We start from the raw sequence: 8,215 nt of genomic DNA on the forward strand, positions 1-8,215 counted from the left end.
AATTTATTTGATATTTTCATTATACTAATCAATGATATTTTATATAAAATTATTCGTTGAGAGTTATTTACATTAAATAATAGCTAAATATCTTTAATTTACTTAATATATATATTTTATATCAATAAAATATGAAATATGGTGATAGAAAACAAATAATAAATCATCCAACAACTGAAAATATATACACAGGTAAGGTTTTATTTCTATGGAATATGATTTACTGAGCCAATTTTTAAGGACGAAATGTTTTAATGCTCAACATCCTTGCACACATGCTAGACGATACTTTAAAAAAGTAATATAGTTTACAAACCGGCTTAGGTCTTGAGTCACAATTCCACCGATTTGGAAGTTCTCACCGAAGACTTAAGCTGGTTTGATTTGATTTTTACTAGTGAAAGGATTTCAAATAAAAAAGTTTGATGTTTCCAAATCAGCTTAGATTTTAGGTGAGAACTAATTTTTACTATCTAATAAACTTCCAAACTAAATATTTCAAATTGTTAACCTCGAAGTAGTTATTAATATGCAAGCTTAAGTGCTTGAAAAAAGTAATTGGGAAGTTGGTATTTCTTGAAGCACTTAGAAATTACGCACAAAAATAAGGGACACAGATTTTTTATGTATTTCGGTTCTGTATAATTGCGGAGCTTTGTTTAGTTAGAAATATCTACTATATTCAGACCTTACAACAAGTGAACATAATCTATCACAACCCAATGACATTTTTTACACTTTTGTATCCTAAAAAACTGATACTTTCACCCCTGTGGATATAGCTTGTGAAACCACAACACAGAAGTTTTTCAATAAAATGCACTATTACAAATAATGTTCCTCACTTAAACAAATTAAGTGTGTAACGATCCGATTTTCAGTGGTACAGAAAAATACAGTTTCAGAATTCTATTTTTGCAAATCTAATTCGTAACTATAAAATAATAATATTTATGGAGTTAATATGAAAATTTGATAAAGAATGATCAAGTAATTTAGCCGAAAGCTAGTCAATTAAACTCAGGGACTAAATTGTAAAAGTCTAATCGCTATAGAGTTTTAAATAAGAAAAGGCTTGAGAACCTAGATGACAATTAACCAAAGAGTCAAAATAGTTATTAAACTATTTTTAACTAAGAGTTAGTGGATGATGACGACATTTTCCTTTAAGTGTGATTAATAATAAAATTATGTTAATTAAGCCATGATTAAGTTAATTAAGTTAGATTAATTAAATCTTAATTAATGTATATATATTAAGAATAGTGGAGATGAATATATCATCTTTTTCATTCCATTCATGCTGTCTAAAGAAGAAAGAAAAGCAAAAGAGAAAAGCTTTTAAACACCTTTAGCATTCGGTCATTAAATTAGATGAGAAAAGCCATTTTTTTAATTTTTATAAATTTATGATCATGGAAGCTTGATTTAGCTAGCCCGCGTATCAATTTGCTAAATTTTTGAGTTTTTAGCAAGTTTCCATTGTGGATAAATTGATGAATTAGGCTTGGAATTAATAGACATTGAGCTTAGATTATGAGAATGACTAAATTGTAAAATTAGTTAAGCTTATTTGTTAGCTTTACATTAGGGACCAAACTGAATATATGTAAAATTTGTCATGAAATTATGTTATGAATAGAAAGTATAAGGTCCCTAATGAAAGAATGTGAAATCGGATTTTGTCCGAAGCATGGAATCGAAAAATATGTTTACCCTAAGTTTAGAGACTAAGTTGAAGAAAATGCAAAATATGTGTACAATCAAAAGAGGATTAATTAGAATCATGCATCTCATGGCATTGTTGTTGTGAGTCATTGAATGATTATTATCTGTTAATAAATGATATTGATTGGTATATATATTTGTATACAACCCCCAACACTTGAGAAAAATATTGCAAGTTTTATGAGAGAAGCAGTTGTATGCTAAGTTTAGCAAATGTGAATTTTAGCTCTGAGAAGTGGAATTTTTGGGACATGTGATATCAGATAAAGGTATTTGGGTTGATCTGAGCAAAATTTTAGCCATTCTAGATTGGAAACCCCTAAAGGATATTATGAAAGTGTGAAACTTTCTTGGCTTAGTAGGATACTACCAGCGGTTCGTAAAAGGATTGTCAATGATAACTCTTCTGTTAACCAAGCTGCTATAGAAGAATGTTAATTTTGAATGGTCTGAGAAGTGCAAACAAAGTTTTGAGAAGTTAAAGACTATGTTAATTGAAGCACTGATTCTAACATAGTCTGGATTGGGAAAGGATATTGTAATGTCCAGCGACATGACCAACAATGGTTTAGGATGTGTATTGATGCAAGAAGAGAAAGTAATTGCATATGTTTCTCAACAAATCAAATCTCACAAGTAGAATTATCCCACGCATGACTTGAAACTTGTAGTTGTGGTTTTTGCTTTAAATATTTGGAGACATTAATTTTACGGGGAGAGATGTCACGTCTTCGTCGATCATAAGAGTCTGAAGTATTTGCTCACGCAAAAAGAATTGAATTTGAGGCAACGTAGGTGGCTCGAGCTACTCAAGGATTATGATTTGATCATTAATTATCATCTAGAAAAAGCCAATGTTGTGGTTGATGCTTTGAGTCAGAAATCCTTATTTGCTTTGGAAGTAATGAACACGCATTTGGCCTAGGAGCACGATGGCTCTATTATAGAAAAATGGAGGGTTGAACCCGTGCTTCTTCAAAGAATTCGAGAATTGCAGAAATGTGATTATGAGCTTGAAGCAAAGTAGAGATTTGTTGAAAGTGGGCAAACCAATGAATTCAGTGTAAGTGAATATAGGATTTTATACTTTCGTAATAGATTGTGTGTGTCGAATGATGCAAGTTTAAAACGAGATATTCTTCATAAAGCTCACCACAGTACCTATGCGATGTATCTTGGTAGCAATAAAGTGTATAATTGTCACATCCCAAAAATTGGGTTAAAAGAAATTGGGTTAGTGAAACCAAGAGTGGACAAGTTCTGATTTTGAGTTAAGATTCTAAAAATTTATGCAAAGTAATTTGATTTGGTTCAATGGTTAAGTGTTTTGGAGGTATGCCTAAGGTCCTATGTTCAAATCCCTTTTCTTATAATTTTGTTAATTTTTTTATTCAATCTCTAACTTTTGGCATCTGAATTAAGTTTAATTTTCACTCATTCTGTGACAAGAATGAGTCTGCTTGTAACAGCCCATTTTTCAGTAGTATCAGAAATAGTAGTTTCGGGGCCATGAATCTGATGAGTAAGTCTGTAAATATTATTATTTGATTTTGATATGGTAATTTATGTTATTTGATCGAATAATTAGGTTCAAGTGGTTTTAGAAAATGAGGCATCGGGACCTCATTTCTATAAAATGAGTCATAAAATTTTTATTAAATATTTATGGAGTGTTATTAAGGTCGTATTAAAGTTTCGTTAAGAAATTTTGACGTTAAATGGTTAATTGGAGAAAAATGATTAAACTGTAAAAGTTGTAAAAGTTGTTTGCTATTAATTTTCTTAGTTAATAATAATAAAAGAAACATAAAGCAATGTCATCTTCTTCTCCTTTAAGTTCTTCATCGAAAACCATGGATAAACAAATTGGGAGCTTCGGCTATCCCTTTTTACTCTTGCATGGTATGTTTTGTTATCCCGTTTCTTGTAATTTTTATATTTTTGAGATCGTTGCAATTAGTTCCAGCTAACTTGTATCTTCGTTTTTGAAACTGTTAAAGATTTTAGATTTTTCTATTGATGAAACTTAGTTATTTTTATGTTAAATGATGATTTTGAAGTCATGATTTTGTTTAGGACTATTTTGTAAAGGGTTTTATTTAATTTTTAGTTAAAGGATTAATTTGATAAAATATTAAAATTTACATGGAATTTTTGTGAATTGTGAATAATTATAGATTGTATCAAAATAGAAATAAGTTCAACTAGAATTGGGTATTTTAGAGATTTTGATAAATTTAGAAATTTGAGTTTAGGGACTAAATTCACAAAATTTAAAATATTAGCGGTAATTTTTTAATTTCACAATAAAGTGAGTTATAAGCTACAATTAATGGTATTAAGTTAATTGGACTATTAATTGAATGAATTTTTTTATTAGATCAAGAAACGAATCAAATGGATCTAAATCGTAGAAAAGCTAAGGTGTCGGACGGCTTCGTTTTTACGACTGTTTTTCCATTTTGGATGAATGTAAATAGTTAATTATGTTATGGTTAAATTAATTGATAAAGATGTGATAAATTATTATTATGGATCAATTAAAGGAATTAATCAAATGAAACAATATGTGAACTATTGCTAATGTATTGGTGATTATGAATTATAGATTGTCTATTTAAATGTTACTTGGATTAAGGTAAGTTTATAATGTTTGATGTGTAAATTGTAAGTTTCTTGAAAATAAGTTATTTTTCTGGTAAATTGTATAAATACATGTGAAATTTTATATGTTATTATAGTATTGTAAATATTGAAATTAAATTCATATGAAAGTGATTAATGAACGGTGACAATCCTTGTGATGGCACATTGACAGTATGAATATATATTGATATCATATTATGTGTACGGAAACGATGAAGTGCCCTTGATTGATAAATGCATTTAAAGGTATTTGGATTACATAAAATTCTCAGTTGAACGTAGTAATCACTAGGATACGATTGGCATGCCAATAGGGTTAGTATGTGCGCTTGTACGAGATATACACTTCGGTGCCTCTGTTTGCACTTCGGTGCCTCTGTATACACTTCAGTGTCCATGTTCACACTACGATGCCCCTATTTGCACATTTGTTCCCTATCAACACTTCGGTGCTCCTGTTATGCATCTATGATGCCTTTGGTTTGGTGTAGTTACTTGAGTATCCGAGTCAAGTTACTAGTTCATCGGGCTAAATGTTAATGGAATTTACAAAAATTATTTATGTGCTTAAAGGCTAATGTATAGTTAACATATTAGTAAATGTTAAATGTTCAGTGAAATACTTGATCATATGTGACTATAATTATATTAATGATTATACGGTTTTAAATAGATATTTATACACATATATGAATGAGTTTGGATTGAATTATTATAGTACAGGAAAGATGCGATGAACCATTTTCAAGATTAATCCTATAAGTACTTCGTAAATGAATAACATGTATGATTAATCTATTTATTTAGTTTTCATATTGTTTAGTGAAAGTAAGTGATTCGGGATAATATGTTTATATGAAACTTTGAAACAAAAGATGAATTACAAAATGATTATATGTTAAATGTGTATGTGCTATGGTAAAAAGAAACGTTTAAGTGAAATGGTTATATGAAATGCTTATAAGGTAAAATATATATACGTATATGCAAGGCAATACCATTTATCCATAAGAGGTGTAGTGAATAGAAAATGAAAGTTACCTTAAGATATAATGAAATTTATGCTTAGTTGTTTATTCTAATATGTTCAATAGTTAAGTTGCCTTTATACGAACTTACTAAGCATTATTGCTTACATTAGTTGTTTTCTTTTTCTGTAGATCATCGGAAAGCTCGATTTGGTTGGAAGCTTATCAGAGATCTGTCACACTATCCAGTAATCAATTCAGTAGTTTTGAGTATTATGGCTTAGGTTTATAATGGCATGTATAGGTCTTTTGTATTGAAGACTCATGAATGTATTAAATGGTTGAATTATTACGTTTATGTCTTGAAGTTTATGTTTATATGATGGACTTGTATGGCTTGATAAGTAAGGTCATCTTGACCACTATTAGTGATTGAAAATCATGATCTTATGGTATTTTTGAATGGTTGATTGGTGGTTAAATGTGGTATGTATTAGTACCTACATGGACTACGTTGGTAAGCATGCAATGTGGCTTATGGACATGTTTAGGTAATTGATGTGCATGGTCATATGTTATGATAATGCTGGCTTGGAAATCGTCTTTTGTAATGTGTTCTAGTTACATAATGGAATTAGGTATTCATGGATGAATAAGGCAACATTGACATGTTAGATAGATGATGTTTGGATGCAAATATGGTGTCTTTGAATGACACATTGGTTAGTTGACTTAGGATGTTTGAAATGGAATTTTGATATGTGATTAGATGATGTTTAGATTTATTTAAAGTGTGCATGAATGAGTTGAAAAGTTGTGCATAGAATGATTTTGAGATAGCTTGAGTTTTGTTTAGGTAAGTTTGGGTCCACACGACCTGATACACGGGCATGTGACTCATCCGTGTGAGGCACACGACCTGGCAACACGGTTGTGTGTCATGTGAGATTTCCTTAGTATTCAAGTTAGTGATTTACACGACCCATCACATGGGTGTGTCGGGCAACTCAAAGAGTTACACAGCCTGGCACACGGGTGTGTGACACGACCGTGTGACCCTACTTAGAGAGTTACACGGGTGAGAACATGGGTTGGGACATGGCTGTGTGTCCCCTTTTCGAAAGTTACACAACTTGGGGGTTCCACATGGCCGTGTGACCCCTGTTCCCAGTTTTTGCATGTTTTTCCTAAACTTCATTAACGAGATGATGTATCATGGTTTTTGATTGATCAGTAATACTCTGTAACCCTAATTTGGTGATGGATACGATTTAGGGGTATTACACTGCTGATTCAGCGGTAAGGCTTCAGCTTACCCTTAGGTCCCATAATCCAAATCCTATGTGTGTAAAGTGAAAATTATTTTTTAGCTTTTAAGCTTTGGGGAAAATCTAATAGGACAACTAATCAGATTTAGTAGGGGTAGTGGATAGTTTTTTTTTAAATTAATTAAATGATTGTTTCCCCAAAGTTCTCCCACTCTCTCTTCCCCACTTTTCATTTTTCATTTTATTTTTGTTCATCTTTCTAACATCCCAAATTTAGCTCCATAAAATTTAGAAAATATCAAAAATAGAAAATCAACCCAATGGTTAGTTATTTACTGTGAAAGCATGAAAGTTAGTTCAAGGTCCCAAGTTTAAGTCTCAACTCTTACAAAATAAATTGATTTTTGCAAAATCCCTTATTTTTTTGTGTTGCCATCCAAGCTTAGTAAACCTTGGCATAAATACAATTTTTATCAAAATAGTCAACTTTTGAATCCATTTTTCTTCTACTTTATCCCTCCCTAACCCCCTCTCCCTCTCTTCATCTTTATTTTTTTCTTTTCCGTTTTTTCTCCATTGTTGTCATTGTCTACACCTCCCCTTTTATCATTATATTCTTATTCTTTTTGCATCAAGATTGTGCACCATCTCCTTTACTATATTGCTGCAATTTTTCCTCAATTAAATCAGCCCCAAATCTGAAATTTTGAACTCTAAGATCGATCCGAAAAATCACCTAGAAAGTGCCATTGTCGTACATTTAAAATCATGTGCATTTAAAATTATTATTGATAATATTTGATTGTGCTATTGGTACCTCTATGAAATTGTTTGTATGGATGCTTAATACTTGTTTAGTCTCACACCGAGCTTGTTAAGCTCACCCAATTACCTCAACTTCTTAGGTAATGATCAAACTTAGGATCAAAATTGGAATGCGGACATACGACGGACCTCAGACTTTACTTCGTCATATTATTTTATTTAATTATATTTTAAGTTATTTTATTATTATTTGGTTTTGAATTGTAAAGTTTCTTTAAATTATGGTTTGGGACTGTTCAAGATTTTGGGAATTTTCATGCATTCATGGCACACATATTTGGTATAGGTACACGATTTTTATAACACATGTTGAAATGAACTATTCAAGATATATGGCTAAATTAATAATTTGACTAGTAATAGTACATTTCCGCTACTAAAAAGATAACAAAATGATTTTTCAAAGGCAATGCCGTCAGTAAGGTTTTACAAAATCTCACCTAATTCGCTAATTTGACCTAAGTATGGTTGGACTAAGTAAATGGACATTTTTTAAAGCTAACAATAGAAACCACGGTATTATAAAAAGGGATCACTTGAAGCTTTTTAACGATTGTTAGGGTAAGTTTGACACTAAGGTGTCCAATGTGGCCTTTTCGATTTGACCATAACGTTTAGGTCGGGTTTGGGAGGTTACATTTAGTGGTATCAAAACCTTGGTTCAAAACCTCAGACTGAGATTTTTAATCTACTTAAGTTAGTCTGCATGCATGCATACATGAAAAGGGAAAATTTTGGGGGAAAAAACCATAGTGGATTTGGAAAATGTTTTCTATGGGA

The sequence above is a fragment of the Gossypium raimondii genome, chromosome 4 (genome assembly GCF_025698545.1).
Source record: "Gossypium raimondii isolate GPD5lz chromosome 4, ASM2569854v1, whole genome shotgun sequence".
In the NCBI taxonomy this organism is placed as follows: Eukaryota; Viridiplantae; Streptophyta; class Magnoliopsida; order Malvales; family Malvaceae; genus Gossypium; species Gossypium raimondii.